This window comes from Orcinus orca, chromosome 2 (genome assembly GCF_937001465.1).
Source record: "Orcinus orca chromosome 2, mOrcOrc1.1, whole genome shotgun sequence".
NCBI lineage: Eukaryota > Metazoa > Chordata > Mammalia > Artiodactyla > Delphinidae > Orcinus > Orcinus orca.
Window position 1 is genome coordinate 79,186,441 of NC_064560.1, and position 16,227 is coordinate 79,202,667.

General features: G+C 53.3%; 1 long non-coding RNA gene and 6 other non-coding genes across 7 annotated transcripts in view; all 7 read right to left on the minus strand.

The window, feature by feature from the left end:
• Nucleotides 1–1,783: 1,783 nt before the first annotated feature.
• LOC117202061 (small nucleolar RNA SNORD116) lies at nt 1,784–1,875 on the minus strand. The gene has a single exon (XR_004484237.1). It is a non-coding gene; the product is annotated as a small nucleolar RNA SNORD116 (small nucleolar RNA).
• Nucleotides 1,876–4,321: 2,446 nt separating this feature from the next.
• On the minus strand, nt 4,322–4,413 carry LOC117202046 (small nucleolar RNA SNORD116). Its single transcript, XR_004484223.1, has one exon. It is a non-coding gene; the product is annotated as a small nucleolar RNA SNORD116 (small nucleolar RNA).
• A 308-nt stretch (nt 4,414–4,721) lies between these two features.
• Nucleotides 4,722–16,227, minus strand: part of LOC117202027 (uncharacterized) — a 29,828-nt gene continuing 18,322 nt past the window's right edge. The window contains exons 11-13 of the long non-coding RNA XR_007476016.1: nt 15,300–15,438; nt 6,829–6,966; nt 4,722–4,825 (exon numbers count right to left, since the gene is read on the minus strand). This is a non-coding gene — a long non-coding RNA (uncharacterized LOC117202027). The remainder of the gene's footprint in view (nt 4,826–6,828; nt 6,967–15,299; nt 15,439–16,227) is intronic.
• Nucleotides 6,501–6,593, minus strand: LOC117202067 (small nucleolar RNA SNORD116). The gene has a single exon (XR_004484244.1). It is a non-coding gene; the product is annotated as a small nucleolar RNA SNORD116 (small nucleolar RNA).
• Nucleotides 9,319–9,411, minus strand: LOC117202062 (small nucleolar RNA SNORD116). The gene has a single exon (XR_004484238.1). It is a non-coding gene; the product is annotated as a small nucleolar RNA SNORD116 (small nucleolar RNA).
• On the minus strand, nt 12,107–12,197 carry LOC117202055 (small nucleolar RNA SNORD116). Its single transcript, XR_004484232.1, has one exon. It is a non-coding gene; the product is annotated as a small nucleolar RNA SNORD116 (small nucleolar RNA).
• LOC117202049 (small nucleolar RNA SNORD116) lies at nt 14,999–15,088 on the minus strand. The gene has a single exon (XR_004484226.1). It is a non-coding gene; the product is annotated as a small nucleolar RNA SNORD116 (small nucleolar RNA).

Consider the following 16,227-nt stretch of genomic DNA (forward strand, 5'->3'; position numbering starts at 1 on the left):
CAGTGGTTTATAGTCCGCCTGCCGATGCAGGGGACACAGGTTTGTGCCCCGGTGCAGGAAGATCCCACGTGCCGTGAGCCATGGCCACTGAGCCTGTGTGCCCGGAGCCTGTGCTCTACAACGGGAGAGGCCACAACAGTGAGAGCCTTGCATACAGCAAAAAAAAAAAAAGCGGCTCGTTGGGACCCGTGAAAAAGGACATCCGAGGAACACCTGGACTGCCCAAGGGAGAATCACCAGCAGGCCTACTTCCTGGCCTGTTGCCAAGAGAGACGACCTACTCTTGACCCAGACACAAAGCTAATGCCATGGGAAGCATTCTGATGCCCACCGTGGTGAGGAAAACCCTTGCAGCCTAATGTCATGGGAGCCATTCCGATGCCCAAAGTGGGGGGCAAACCACTGTAGCAATTGGGTCACTTGCAGTGGTGCCTGGCACTTTTGCACTCTGGCCTGTCAGTGACGTGACCTCGGAGAAACCGTGAGGCCCAGATCCTCTAGAAACGTGTTACCCACTGCCGTGCAACGAGAGAACCTAGCCAACAGCCTAGACACTTGAACCGGTATAACTTGTCTGGCCTGTGGCCAGGGACGCCAGATACCACAGTCTCGACGCAGCCGCGGGTGGCAGGAAAAATGACCCCTGCACCACAAATCCTCTCCTGCCCTTCAACCTGCAGCCTTTCCTTGGCAGCTGACTCCTTTGTTTCCACATGGTTGTGCCCAATGACCTCTGGGAAGATCTGCAATCCTCAGGGAACACTATGTGGGCTGGGTGTAGTAACGATGATGGGCTGTACTGAGGACCACCTTCACATCTTCAACACAGGGCAAACATGGCCAGACATGGACAAAACACCCCACGGCCACCAAATCTGTCCCCATGAAAAGACACTATACCGTGCCTGGAAGGCAACCATTCGCTGGCACAGGAACCTGCCATGAAGCAAATTGACCAAGGAGAGGAAAAAGGCGGGACAGTCCACAAATGTGCTCCCGTGTTCCCTCCCTACACGTGCCTCCAAATGCTCCTGAGGGGATCCCAAATGTGTTCCGGGAACCCTACGGCCACCATCGATCTATGCACCCACCAGTAAACCTGGGGGCTTTGCCAGCCATCTCACGTGTATTTCCTGCTCACCTTTCCTTTCTCCTTCAACCAGGATCGAAATGTCTGAAGGCAAGGTGCCAGAGCCACCCCTCATCAAAGAAGTTTTATTTTCCTGAGAATTGACTAAGACATATTCAAGTCCACCTGCACACAATACACAAGCAGATCACAACCGAGGAGGAACCATCAGCTTGGCCCAACTCCCAGGGACAGTGGCCCATTTGATTTCACCCCTCATCATGAGAAACCTAATCTGAAACCTGTCTCCCAAGGCAGAACATGACAAGGAAGACTGATCTAGGCCAGGACTCCTGCTCTGACCCTGAGCACAGAGACTTCTGTTTCCTTGAGGGCACAAGGCCATGAATAGGGGGCGGGGGAGAATGTTAGAACTCACTGGCAGGCCAGAGCCCCACCAAAGGCTAATGCTTCCTCTTCTGAATGCACGCTAAACTGTGGCAGGAGACAGAAAACCTTGATAGACTTAGTTGCCCATAGACGACTAATTTGTCCTAAGCCTTCCCAGGTGAATGGGCATAACAGGCTCCTCTCCAAATGGCCCTTTTCCCAGAGAAGGCTGCCACTCTCCACTTGAACAATGTGGCTGTGGATCCCCACAATAGCTAAATGCAATGTGACCTCTCTCTACTCTTCTTTTGGGAGCTATGTGCTGGACATCAGTTCTGATGAGGAGATGGTAGGGATTTCTCATTCATTTTGTTCGTATTTCCAAGGAATTCATTTTTGGGAGTCATCATCGATCCAAGCACGTGCTCAAAGCCTGGACATGAAAACTCACAGCCTCCACCATGGGACAGCCAGTAAGCTCAATCATGTCAGCAGTCAGGGTTGGCCAGAATCAAACCATGGGGCAGGAAGTGCAGCCAAGTCTCAGGGCATTGGAGCTTGGGTGCCCCAGGAAGAGGCCAGAAAGTAATGGTGTACTCTTGGTGCACAATATCCTATGGACAAACATCTAGGTTTCTGCAAAGATGTTCCACTTACTGCCACAAGGTTTCCACCAGGAACCTCAAGGACTTCACGCCAACACCCCTCTGAGACTCCTTTGCCTCGCCTCTCCTTGCCACAAAGTCCACTATTCACCAGGTATCACAGACTATACGGAGGGCCCAATGCTGCTGGTGGCATTCATTCTCTGGCAGTGCACCTGGTTCAGGGTGAGAGAACACATGCACGTTTGAGGATGGTGCACGGGTGCACAGAGGGAATGGGTGATACCACCCAGAGATGTGTGCTCTATCTAGCCTCAAAATTTCATTTGCTGCCCATCTTGTCTGTGTGTTTGCAGCCAAATGTGAATGCATTGTGATGTAGATGCCTTCAGAGTATGCAGCCATCAGCACAAAGAGCGCCGCTGTCCATCAACCCCCTGATACGGGTGCTGCAATTACCCCCCTGAGCAACCTCCACGCCAACACAGCATAAGGATGTCATCCTGAACCCCTGAGACACCCTCAGGGGAAGTGGGTCCCCTCAGCCTAAGAGCCACTGTCGTCCAGGTGGACACACCCACTCTTGGCATATACACTTCCTCACAATGGACTCACCCTCAAGGAGAAATGTGGTCCCTGAGATCTTCCACAAGCGAATGGCCCTTTGCCGAATGTGATGACCTCCATCAAATGCGGCTCGTAGGGACCCGTGACAAAGGGCACCTGAGGAATCCCTGGACTGACCAAGGGTGACTCACCAGCAGGCATACTTCCTGGCCTCCTGCCAAGGCAGAGGACCTTCCCTTTGACCACACGCAAAGCTAAAGGCATCGGAGCCATTCCAATGCCCAAAGTTGTGGCGCAAACCCTTGCAGCAACTGGGTAACTTGCCGTGGGTTTTTGCAATTTTGCAGTCTCGGCCCGTCAGTGAAATGACCTCGGAGGACCCATGAGACCCAGGTCCTCCAGCACAAAATGTACCCACAGTCGTGAAACAAGAGAACCCAGCCAACAGCATGGACACTTGAACTGGCATGACATCTGTGGCCTGAGGCCAGGCATGCCAGAGACCACAGGCTCGCTGCACCAGCTGGTGGTGGGACCAAATGGCCCCCCGCACCACACATCCTCTCCTGCCCTTAAAGCTGTAGCCTTTCCTTGGCAGCCAACTCCCTTGTTTCTGCATGGTTGTGCCCAATGACCTCCAGGAAGAGCTCAAATCCTCAGGGAACGCTACGTGGGCCGGGTATAGAAACGATGCTGGGTTGTCCTGAGGAACACCTTCATATCTTCAACACAGGGGGAACGTGGCCAGACAGGGACAAAACACCCCACTGCCTCCAAATCGGCCCCTATGAGAAGACACCATACTGTGCCAAGAAGGCAACCATTTGTCGGCACAGGGACAATCCATGAAGCAAATCAACAAAGGAGAAGAAAACAGTGAGATGGTCCTCGAACGTGCACCCATATTCCTTCCTTGCACATGCCTCCAAACGCTCCTGAATGCATCACAAAGGCCTTCTGGGAACCCTATGCCCACTGTGATCTATTCACCCACCAGTCTACCTGAGGGATTAGCCAAGAAACTCATGGGTATTTTCCGCTCACCTTGCCCTCCTCTCTCTGCCTGCATAAAAACATCTCACGGCAAGGTGCAATAGCAACCTCTCACCACAGAAGCTTGATTTCCCAGGGAATTGCCTAAGGCATTTTCCAGCCCCCCAGCCCACTAACACATAAGGAGGACACAACCCGAGGAGAAGCCATCAGCTTGGGCCCAACTTCCGGGGACAGTGGTCCATTTGATTTCCCCTGATCAACAGGAGACACCTACCCTGCATCACATATCCCAAGCAGACCATGACAAAGAAGCCTGGCCTAGGCTAGGACTCCTGCTCTGACCCTGAGTGTAGAGACACCTGTTTCCTTGAGGGAACAAAGCAACGACTGGGGGGCGGGGAAGGCCTGTAGAACTCAATGGCAGGCCCAAGGCCCGCCACAAGCTCACACTTCCTCTGGCACCTGCACGCTCAACTGAGGCAGGGGACAACAATCCTGGCTAGACTCAAGCACACCGAGACAGCACGCTGTCCCTAGCCTTCCCACTTGGATGTGTATCCCAGGCACCTTTCCCAATGGCTCTTCTCCCCACGAGAATGCCGCCACCCTCAGCATGAGCAAGGTGTCTGTGGACGCCCAATGCAGCAAATGAAACATGAACTTCTCCTTACTTTCCCTTTGGGAGGCAAGTGCTGGACCTCAGTTCTGATGAGGAGACGGTAGGGATTGCTCACTCATTTTGTTCAGATTTCCAAGGAATGCATTTGTGGGAGTAACCATCAATCCAAGCACCTGCTCAAAGGCTGGATGTGCAAAGTCGCAGCTTCCACCGCAGGATGGCCAGCGAACTCAATCTTGTCAGCCTTCAGGAGTGCCCAGAACTGAGATGTGGGGCAGGAATTGCAGCCAAGTCTCAGAGCATCGGAGCTTGTGCTCCCTGAGAAAACCCCAGAAGATTATGGTGCAGCCCCGATGCAAAAGTACCGTGGGCAAACATCTATGTTTTGTAAAGAAGTGCAGTTTACCACAATGAGTGTTCCACCAGTAACCTCACGGACTGCATGCCAACATGCATCTGAGACCCCCTCGCCTCACCTCGCCTTGCCTCGCCTTGCCATGTCTTCCTTGACTTGCTGGGTATTACAGAATATGCAGAGGGTCACACGCTGCCACTAGCCTTTCTTCCCTGGCACTCCACCTGGTTCGGAGTGATAGAAAACACGGATGCTTGAGGATGGTACATGGGTGCACAGGCGCACGGAGGGACAGGGTGATACCACCCAGACATGTAAGCTCTATGTCGCCTCTATGCTTAATTTGCTGCCCATTTTGTCTGTGTGTCAGCAGCCAAACATGAAAGCATCGGGGCATGGATGCCTTCAGAGCAGGCGTCCATAGGACAATGTGCGCTGTAGTCCATCAACCCCCTGGTCTCGAGCCTTGTAATTCCCATCCTGGGTGCCCTCCCCACCGACAAAGCATAATGATGTCATCCTAAACCCCTGAGACACCCTCAGGGGAACTGGGTCCCCTCAGCCTAAGACCCACTGCCCTCCAGGGAAACACACCCACTCTTGGCACATACGCTTCCTCACAATGGACTCACAATCAAGGGGAAATGCGGTCCCAGTTACTTTCCAGAAGGGAATGGCCCTTGGCCAAAAGTGATGACCTCCTTCAAAAGCGGCTCGCTGGGCCCCACAACAAAGGGCACCCGAGGCACTCCTGGACTGACCAATGGGACTCACCAACTGGCATTCTTCCTGGCCTCTCGCCAAGCCAGAGCCCCTTTACTTGGACCATATGGAAAGCGAATGGCATCAGAGCCATTTCGATGCCCAAAGTTGCGGGACAAGACCCTTGCTGCAACTGGCTTACTTCACTTGGCGCCTTGCATTTTCGCATGCTGGGCCCATCAGTGCCACAACTTCGGAGAAAGCTTGAGATCCAGGTCCTCCAGAACAAATGTGTCAGCCAGAGCCATGCAATAAGAAAATGCAGCCAGCAGCCCGGACTCTTGAAACGGCATGACTTCTCTGGCCTGAGGCCAGGCACACCGGAGACCACAGGTCCGCCCACCAGTGGGTGACAGGACAAAATGATCCCAGTGCCACAAAACTCTTCTGCCCTTAAACCTGCAGGCTCTCCTTGAAAGCCGAATCCCTTGTTTCTGGGTTGCACCCAAAGACCTCCGGGAAGAGCTCTAATCCTCAGGGAACAGTGTGTGGGCTGGGTACAGAAATGACGCTGGGGAGTCCTGAGGAACACCTTCACATTTTCAACATAGGGTGAACGTGGCCAGACAGGGTCAAAAAACCCCATGGCCTCCAAATTGGCCCTCTTGCGAAGACACCATACTGTGCCACAAAGGCAAATACTACCTGGCACAGGGACCCGCCATGATGCAAATCGACAAAGGAGAGGCCAAGGGCGGGATGGTTCATGAACGTGCACCCATAATCCTTCCCTATACATGCCTTCAAATGCACCTGAAGGCATCCCAAAGGAGTTCCAGGAACCCTATGCCCATTGTCAATCTATCCGCCCACCAGTCCACCCATGGTTGGGCTTAGCCAACCATGTCACGTTTATTTCCCGCTTGCCTTGCCTTTCTCTTTCTCCCCAGATAAAAACATCTCATGGCAAGGTTCCAGAGCCAACCCTCACCACAGAAGCTTGATTAAACTTGGGTGCCCAGAGATGACATGCTCTCCCTAGCCTTCCTCCATGGATGTGCATCTCAGGCTCTTTCCCAATGGTTCTTCTCCCCACAAGAATCCCGCCAACTAAACTCACACAATGTGACTGCGGATATCCAAGGCAGCAATTGCAACATGACACTCTCCTTACATTCCCTCTGGAAGCCACGGAGTGGACCTCAGTTTCACTAAGGAGACGGTAGGGTGTTCACAATCATTTCCTGTAGATCTTCCAAGGAATGCATATGAGGAAGACATCATTGTTCCGAGCATGTGCTGGGATGCTGCAGAACCCAAAGGGCAGGCCTCTCAGCATTAAGAACAGTGAATCTGTATGGGTCTGTAGAGAACCCAGTGACCTCGGAGAGCTCCAGAGCCTGGGGAATCCCCACTACCCAGGCCTCTCAGCATTAAGATCAGTCAATCCATGCTTGCAACCGCTGGGACCACCCAAGGAAACCCTAATATCGAATGGCACATCTTGGAGTGGGAGAATACCTACTGTCCTCAGTGACCCACAGCCATGCTCGGCACCCTGGGCTGCCCCATTTCTTCTAGGTCTCCCTTGCACCTCCAGTCATCAGACCACGTGAAGGTCTTCTTGTCTTAGCCGATGGCCAGCCTTGCCCAGCAACTGCACCTAAGAAGTGGACAGAAATCACACAGGCTTCAGAATTGGACCAGCATACTCAGAGAACACTATTCATGCCAACATTTACCTGGGGATAAGCCCTGCACCTGCTTCCCAAGTACCCCAATCCCTTATGGAGGAGTGAATGCGTGTCTGACAGCACGACTGAAGGAATGTAGGCATGTAGGTGGGCCCGCGAGTGTGAGGGTATATGTGTACACGCACACACCTGCACGTGTGTGTGACTGTGACTGCGCACGAGGACTCACTTGCGGGTTTCTGTGTGTGCCTCTGTACCCACGTCGGGACCTCTGTGTGTCCCTGTACCCCTCTGTAAAGGCCTCAAACAGGAAAAGCAACAACTTATACACAGAGCCATGGCCTCGGGCCCTGTCACAGAACGTTGAAAGACCCCTGCTACCTTCAAGAGACCGCATGCGAACTTTGACCCCAGAGATGTTGAAATAAGCAATGGACTCCTGCTCTCCAACAGCACCGTCTTCTGACCAAAGCACACAGACTTGATGAGACCAGCCTGGCCTCCTGGCTGTGGGTGTGACATCTACATAAACCTGGAGACCCTGCCAGCTACCCTAGCACATCTGATGTGCACTTGCTGGCCACTTCCAGCACCTCTGCGAAGAAGGGAACCTCCCACGGGCAGGCCAACACTGCCTTGCAGCTGGCTACAGGCAAGATGCAGCCCCTCTTCCTCTCAAGGGGCCAAAGGACTTAAGACCAGGTTCCACTTAAGGCCAACTATGCCAAATCACTTTCCATGGACCCGCAGGCATGCCTATCATGGGAAGTGTTGGTCTTCAGCCACCATTATGCAGGGTCGAACTGCACAAGGAAACTAGGCCACCTTCCTGGCCAGGTTCTGGCCAGCTAAACAACTGGCAGAATTCGTGGCTCTGGTCCCTGAGGAAATGCTTAGATGTTGGATATCCTTGTCCCACGTGCCCTCCTCCTGCCCACAGGGCGATTGGACACAACAAGAAGCCACAGACACCATGCTAACATGGGAGACACTGAGCACCACGGAAGACAGACAGCAAGCATGTCGGCTTTGATGAGGTCGAACCCACGCCATACATTCTGTAATCTCGTCAGCATCACACCAACACCAACAAGGACCTCACAGAGATCCAAGGTGCCATCCACGAGGATCACAGAAAGACTTCAAATGGAGGACCTCTGCCACGGGAGGGGAACTGAAACCCTGAAAGAGCACAACTGGCTATCCATGGCAGCGTGCATGGCATCGCAATATCGCCCCCATCTCTGCCACACCCACGGTTTTCCACAGATAAACCTCTGGCCCTGTGAAAGGCTTGCGTGCTACCTGGGCAGGCTGTGTCATGCCCTTTGGGAGAAACACTTTCGCCTTGCACATTCCATAACTAGGGAACAAAGGGGCCAAAGGGCATGTTTGCATAACTCACTTCCCCCTAGGGAGGCCAGCCCCAACTCCTCAGCAAGTGGATCTCTTCTACCCACCGCAATAAACCATTTGGGTGTCATTCCTCAGGCAAGGGGTCCCCGGTCGACACAGGTCACCAATCACAACACATCCACTTGGACCGCAAAAGCCCTCTCCTCCCTAGGCAGCTGATGGCAACCCTCACGGTTCAGGGACATACCAGGGAAGCTGAGGCGACCACCTGCAACCCAATGATGACAGCCCATCCCATGACATCACACAGGACCTGTCCTCATCATGCCTTACCTTCCTGTCCAGGTCATCAGCCACCATGCAGGCTTAAATGCAGCACTCGGTCCTCACTCAACTACACGATGACCCACTTGGCACCAACACTGTGCTGAGAGTTGCAGTACACGAGCTGACAAGGGCAACACCGAGGCCTAATCCGTCAGCCCCCTTCCTCCGACACCCAGCGCCAGCCCACCCCTGCCCACTGCTCCAGCCCCACTGGGCACTCAAGAAACTCATCGCGGCAAAGGCAACAACAGGGAGGGCCATATGCCTGGCCTGGGGCTCCAGGCCACAACAAGAGAAGGTGGCTCATTTTGGCTTCCAAACACCCCACAAAGTGCCACGACCAAAGTGGAAACATGGCCAAAACACAACTCTCCAAGCCGCAGGCTCACTGGGCCTGGACCTGTACACGGTATGACACCTAAAACCAGCAAGACAGCGTGCCGCCTTGTAATCCGTCATTGGCCTTTCACCAAGGACCTGGGATTCATAGACGATTCAGGTAAGGTGCAGACACGGTCGACCTTCAGACAGGAGCCCCTCAAATGCTGGCACCATGGGTGGTGTTTGCATGCATGTCAAAAAGGGGACGCTGGCCTCCACTCCCAACTGTACCCTACCCCCAAGGGAGGAAATGTGCTGGACCTCAGTTTCGATGAGGAGACGGTGGAGCGTTCTCACTCATTTAATTCAGATTTTCCAAGGAATGCATACAAGGGTGTCATCTTCAATCCAAGCACATACTGGGACAGTGCTCAACACAACAGGGCAGGCCACTTGGCTCTGCAAAGGAGCCATGACCCCGGAGTATTCGAAAAGCCTGGGGAATCCACAGCCCTCAGGGCACTCAGCAAGAGTAACAGGCAATCCACTATTGCAGCCACTGGGCCCATCTCAGGAAACCCTAATATCCATTGGCACATCTTGGGGTGGTTGATTCCCTACTGTCCTGAGTTATCCACAGCCACGGTCAGCAACATGCCCCTGCCTCACTTTTTCCATTTCTCCTTAGCACATCCAGTCATCAGACCATGCGAAGGTCGTCTTCTCTATGCCAACGGCCAGCCTTGCCCAGCAACTTCACCAGAGAAGTGGACAGAAACCACAAAGGCTTCAGAATTGGACCGGGGTGCTCAGAAAACATGATATGTATGAATATTAATCTGGGTGTGATGCCTGAACCTGCTTCCCAAGGACCTCTATCCCTTACTGAGAACAGAATGCATGTCTGACAGCACAATTGCAGGAACTCAGGCACGTATGTTGGCCTGTGTGTGAGACAGTGTTTGTGTGTGTTCACGCATGTGCATGTGTCTTTCTGTGACTGCGCATAAGGACGGGCTGGTGGGTTTTGGTGAGAGCCTCTGAATCCGCGTCTTGGTCTCTGTCTGTCCCTGTGGCCCTCTGCAGGGACTGTGAACAGTAATAGGCCAAAGTTTATATGAGGAACACTAGCTTTGGACCCTACAACTGAATGGAGAAAAACCTCTATCACCTTCAAGAGGCCGCATGCGAATTTTGACCCCCAGGGGCTATTGAAATAGGCCACGGACTCCCGCATTCCCACAGCCACACCTTCTGAACAAAGCACAAAGACTGGACGAGACCTGCCTCCCGGCCATGGGTGTTACATATATGTGGACCTGGAGACCCTGCCAGCTACGAGAAGATCTGATGTGCAATTGGGGTCACTCCCAGCGCTTCCAGAAGCAAGGAAACCTCTCATGGAAAGGCCAACACTGACCTGCAGCTGCCTACAGGCAAGATGCAACCTGGCAGCTCTCACGGGGCTAATGAACATCGGAACAAGTGCCACTTCTCGCCAATTAGGCCAAATCACTTTCCATGACCCTGTGGGAATACCCACCACGGGAATTGGTGAGCTTCAGCAACAATGACCCAAGTTGGAACCCCAAGGCAGAAACTAGGCCACATTCCCGGCCACGTTTCGGCCAGCTCCCAGCCAGCAGGGTTTGAGGCCCGGACTCCTGAGGAAACGCTCAAACCCTTGACAGCCTCGGCCTAAGTGCCCTCCTCCTGCCTGCAGGGCGACTCGACCATACTGGAAGTCACAGACATCATTCGAACACGGGGATACTGAACACCAGGGAAGACAGACCACAAGCATGTTTGCTTTGATGATGTCCACTCCACCCCATGCATCCTGGCACTTCTCCACTGCCACAGCGACACTACCGAGGAACTAACAGTGATCAAAGGCACTGTCGCTGAGGAGGACAGACAGATTTTCAAAAGAAGACCTCTGCGACAAGAGGGGACCTGGAAGCTTCAAAGGGCAGAGTGGCTGTCCACCGCAGTGCACCTGGCATCACAACAGTGCCCCCATCGCTGCCCCGCTAATGGACTGCTCTGGATAAACCTCTGGCTCTTCGAAAGGCCTGCATGCCACACGAGCTGGCTGCATTATGCTCTCCGGGAGAAACAGTTTCGCTTTGCACATTCCCAAATGAGTGAACAAAGCGGCCAAATGGCATGTTCGCATAACTCGCCTACCCCCAAGGAGGCTGGCACAGAAGTCTCAGCATGTCGGTCTTGTCGACGTCCCACAGGACACCCTGAGGGCGTCATTCCTCTGGCAACAGGATCACAACTGTACACAGGTTACCTACCTCAACGCATCCACATGAACTGCCAAAGCCATCCCCTTCATAGGCAGCTGATGCCAACCCATCATGGACAGGACACATCCTTGGGAAGCCGTGGCCAGCGTGTGCAACCCAATAATGACAGCCCATCCCACGACATCACAGAGGACATGTCCTCATCATCCCTTACCTTCCTGTCCAGGCCATCAGCCACTACGCAGGCTTAAATGCAGTACTTGATCCTTACCCTACTCCACAATGATCCACTTAGCGCAAAAAGTGTGCCGGCAGCTTCAGCAGAGGAGCTGAAATGGGTAGCTCAGAGGCCTACTCCATCAGCCCCCTTCCACCAATGCCCAACTCTAGCCCATCCCCGCTCACTGCTCCAGCCCCACCAGGCACTCAAGAACTGCACCGTGCAAACGCAACAACAGGGAAGCCCACAGGCCTGGCCTGAGGCTCCAGGCTCCAACCAGGGAAGCTTGCTCATTTTGGATTCCAGAATCAACCCCTGATGTGGCATGCACAAAGTGTGATCTTGGCCAAAACGCACCTATCCAAACTACAAGCTCACTGGGCGTACACCAGCACACACTCTGACTCTGAAGACCAGCAGGAGAGACTGTCCCTTTGCATTCACTCAATGGCCTTTCAGCAGGGACCTGGGATTGATAAGATGACCCAGCTTATGTACAGACACGTTCGACCCTCAGACAGGAGCCCCTCCAATGCTAGAGCCCTGGGTGGTGTTTGCATGCATGTCAGCAGCGGATGCTGGCGCTCACTCCTCACTGTCCCCTACCCCCGAGAGAGGAAATGTGCTGGACCTCAGATTCGATGAGGAGATGGTAGTGTTCTCACTCATTTTGTTCAGATTTTCCAAGGAATGCATACAAGGGTGTCATCATCGATCCAAGCACATGCTGGGATGCTGCAGAACACAACCAGTCATGCCATGCGGGTCTGCAGAGGAGCCATGACCTCGTAGTACTCCAAACCCAGGCGAATCTACAGCCCTGAGGCCAATCAGAAAGAGCAAAAGTCAATCCACTCTTGCAGCCACTAGGCCCGAATAAGGAAAACCTAATATCCAAAGGCATATCTTGGGTGGGTGAATGCCTACCTACCTGAGTTATACACGGACTCATTTAGCAACATGTGCCTGCCTAATATTTACAGTTCTCCTTAGCATATTCAGTCATCAGGCAATGCGAAAGTCTTCTTGCCTTTCCTGACGGCCACCCCTGCCCAGCAACTGCACCTTAGAAGTGCACATAAATCACGCAGGCTTCAGAATTGGACCGGGGTCCTCAGAGACCATGATTCATGTGAAATTTTACCTGGGCTGGAGCCTCGACCCTGCTTCCCAAGGACCTCTACCCTTACCGAGATCTCAATGCGTGTCTGACAGTACGACTGCAGCAAGTTAGGCAGGTATGTTGGCTGGTGGGTGAGAGGGTGTATGTGTGTGTTCACGCATGGGCACATGTGTGACTGGCACTGCGCACGAGGACGCACTTGTAGACTATTTTTTGTGCCTCTGAATCCACATTTTGGTCTCCGTGTGTCCCTGTGGTCCTCTGCACAGACTTTGAACACTAAAAGCCAAAGTTTATACACAGTGCCTTGGCTTTGGACCCCCCCCCCACCACTGAATGAAGAAAGACGCCTATCAGCTCCAAGAGGCTGAATTCAAACTTTGAGCCACAGGGGCTGTTGAAATAGGCCATGGACTACCGCTCTCCCACAGCCAAGCATTCTGGTCAAAGCACAAAGACCTAACCAGACTTGCCTCCCGGCCGTGGGTGCCACATGTACGTGGACCTGAAGAACCTGCCAGCTAGTAGCACATCTGATGTGCACTTGGGGTCCCTCCCAGAAATTCCGGAAGCAAGGGAACCTCCTATGGTCGGGTGGACACCGATCTACAGCTGGCTGCAGGTCAAAAGCAGCCTGGCACTTCTCAAGGGGCTAACGAAACTCGGTCCAACTGCCAATTCTCACCAACTGGCACAAATCACTTTTCGTGGACCCCTGGGAATACCCACCACAGGAAGTGGTGGGCTTCAGCAACCATAATCCACGTTCAAACAGCACAGCGGAAACTAGACCCCCTTCCCGGCCATGACTTGCCAGCACCCAGCCGGCAGGTTTCGCGTCCATGAACCCAGAGGAATCACTCAAATGCTTGACAGCCACGTCCTATGTGACCTCTTCCTGCCCACAGGGCAACCCGAAACTACTGGAAGCCACAGACATCATGCAAACACGGGGACACTCTACACCAGGGATTACAGAACGCAAGCATGTCTGCTTTGATGACACTGACCCTACCTCACGGATCCTGGCACTTCTCCACTGCCACAGCGACACTACCGAGAACCTCACAGAGATCAAAGGCACTGTCCCCGAGAACCACAGACAGACTTCCAACGGAAGACCTCTGCCATGCGAGGGGACCTGGAAGCTTCAAAGGGCACAGTGCCTGTCTGCGGCAGCGCACCTGACATAGCACCCGTGCCCCCATCTCTGCCCCACCAATGAACTGCTCCAGAAATACCTCCGTCTCTTTGAAAGGCTTGCAGGCCACATGGACCGGCCGCATCATGCCCTCTGGGAGAAACACTTTCGCTTTGCACATTCTCATACGAGGGAACAAAGTGGCCAAAGGGCATGTTCGCATAACACACCTTCCTCCAAGGAGACCGGCACTGATGCCTCAGCATGTCTATCTTCTCTACATCCCGCAGGACACCCTTTCATCGTCATTCCTCCAGCAACGAGATCACAATTCCTGCAGATTACCGACCTGACGGCATCCACATGAGCGGGCAAAGCCATCCCCTCCATACGCAGCTGATGCCAGCCCATCATGAACATGACACATCCTTGGTAAGCCGAGGCCAGTGCCCGCAAACCAATGATGACAGCCCATGCCACAACATCACACAGGACCTCTCCTCATCATGCCTTACTGTTATGTCCTGTCCATCAGCCACCACGCAGGCTTATATACAGCACTCGGTCCTCACTCCACACCATGATGACCAACTTGACGTCAACACTGTGTCGGGAATTGGAGTAGAGGAGCTGACAATGGCAACACCGAGGCCTAATCCATCAGGCCCCTTCCGCCGACGCCAATCACCAGCCCAAACCAACCCACTGCTCCAGGCCCACCAGGCACTCAAGAACTTCACTGTGTGAAACACAACAACAGGGAGAGCCACAGGCCTGGCCGGAGGCTCCAGGCTCCAACAAGGGAAGCTTACTCATTTTGGATTCCAGAAGCATCCTCCGAAGCGTCATGCACAAAGCGTGATCCTGTCCAAAACACACCTCCCAAGCTGCAAGCTCACTGGGCCTACACCAGCATACAGTTTGACTCTGAAGACCAGCAGGTGAGACTGCCACCTCGCATTCCTTCAACGGCCTTTCAGCAGGGACATGGGATTCACAGATGACCCAGCTTATGTGCAGACATGGTCCACCCTCAAACAGGAGCTCCTCCAATGCTGGAGCCCTGGATGGTGTTTGCATGCGTGTCACGAGGGGACGATGGCCCTCACTCCTAATGGTGCCCTACCCCCGAGACAGGAAATGTATTGGACCTCAGATTCTATGAAGAGACGGTAGAGTGTTCTCACTCATTTTGTTCAGATCTTCCAATTTGTTCAGATTATCTGTGCCTTACCGCCGAGAGAGGAAACGTGCTGGACCTCAGTTTCGATGAGATGGTAGAGTGTTCTCACTCATTTTGTTCAGATTTTCCAAGGAATGCATACAAGGGTGTCATCATCGATCCAAACACATGTTGGGAAGCTGCAGAATGTAACTGGACAGGCCGCAGTACTCTGCAGAGGAGCCATGACCCTGGAGTACTGCAACAGCCTGGGGAATCCACAGTCTTCAGGCCACTCAGCAAAAGCAAAAATCAATCCACTCTTGCAGCCATTGGGCCCATCTGAGGAAAACCTAATGTCCAATGGCACATCTTAGTGTGAGTGAATGCCTACCATCCTGAGTTATCCAGAACCACGCTCGGTAACATGCGCCCGCCTCACTTTTTCCAGTTGTCCTTGGCACATCCAGTCATCAGACCATATGAAAGTCTTCTTGTTTTTGCCGCCAGCCAGCCTTGCCGAGCAACTGCACCTGAGGAGTGGACACAAATCACCGAGGCTTCAGAAGTGGACCGGGGTCCTCAGAGAACATGATCCATGTGACTATTTACTTGGGCTTCAGCTCTGAACCTGCTTCCCAAGGACCTCTATCCCTTACCGAGTATTGATTTGTGTCTCACAGTATGTCTGCAGGAAGTTAGACACGTACACTGACCAGTGTGTGAGACGCTGTATGTGTGTATTCGTGACGTCGTCTGCGCACGAGGACGCGCTTGTGGGTTACTGTGTGTGCCCCTGAATACGCATCTTGCTCTCTGTGTGTCCCTGTGGCCCTCTGAAGAGGCTTCCAAAAGTAAACACCAGAGTTTATACACAACACCCTGGTTGGATCCCCAACAGAAATGAGAAAGACCCCTGTCAGCTGCAGGAGGCCGCATGCAAACTTTGACCGACAGGAGCTGTTGCAATAGGCCACAGACTCCCGCTCTCCCATAGCCACGCTTCTGACCAAAGCACAAAGACTGGAAAAGACCTGCCTCCTGGCAGTGGATGTCACATGTATGTGGACATGGAGATCCTGCCAGCTAATAGTCCACACCTAATGTGGACTTGGGGCCACAACCAGTGCTTCCAGAAGCAAGGGAGTCTCCGATGGGCAGGTAAACACCGACCTGCAGCTGGCTACAGGCAAGGGCAGCTTAGCATCACTCAAAGGGCTAACGAAACACAGTCCAAATGCCAATTCTCGCCAACTAGACCAAATCACGTTCTGAGTACCCGTGGGAATGTCCATCACGGGAAATGGTGTATTGTACCAACC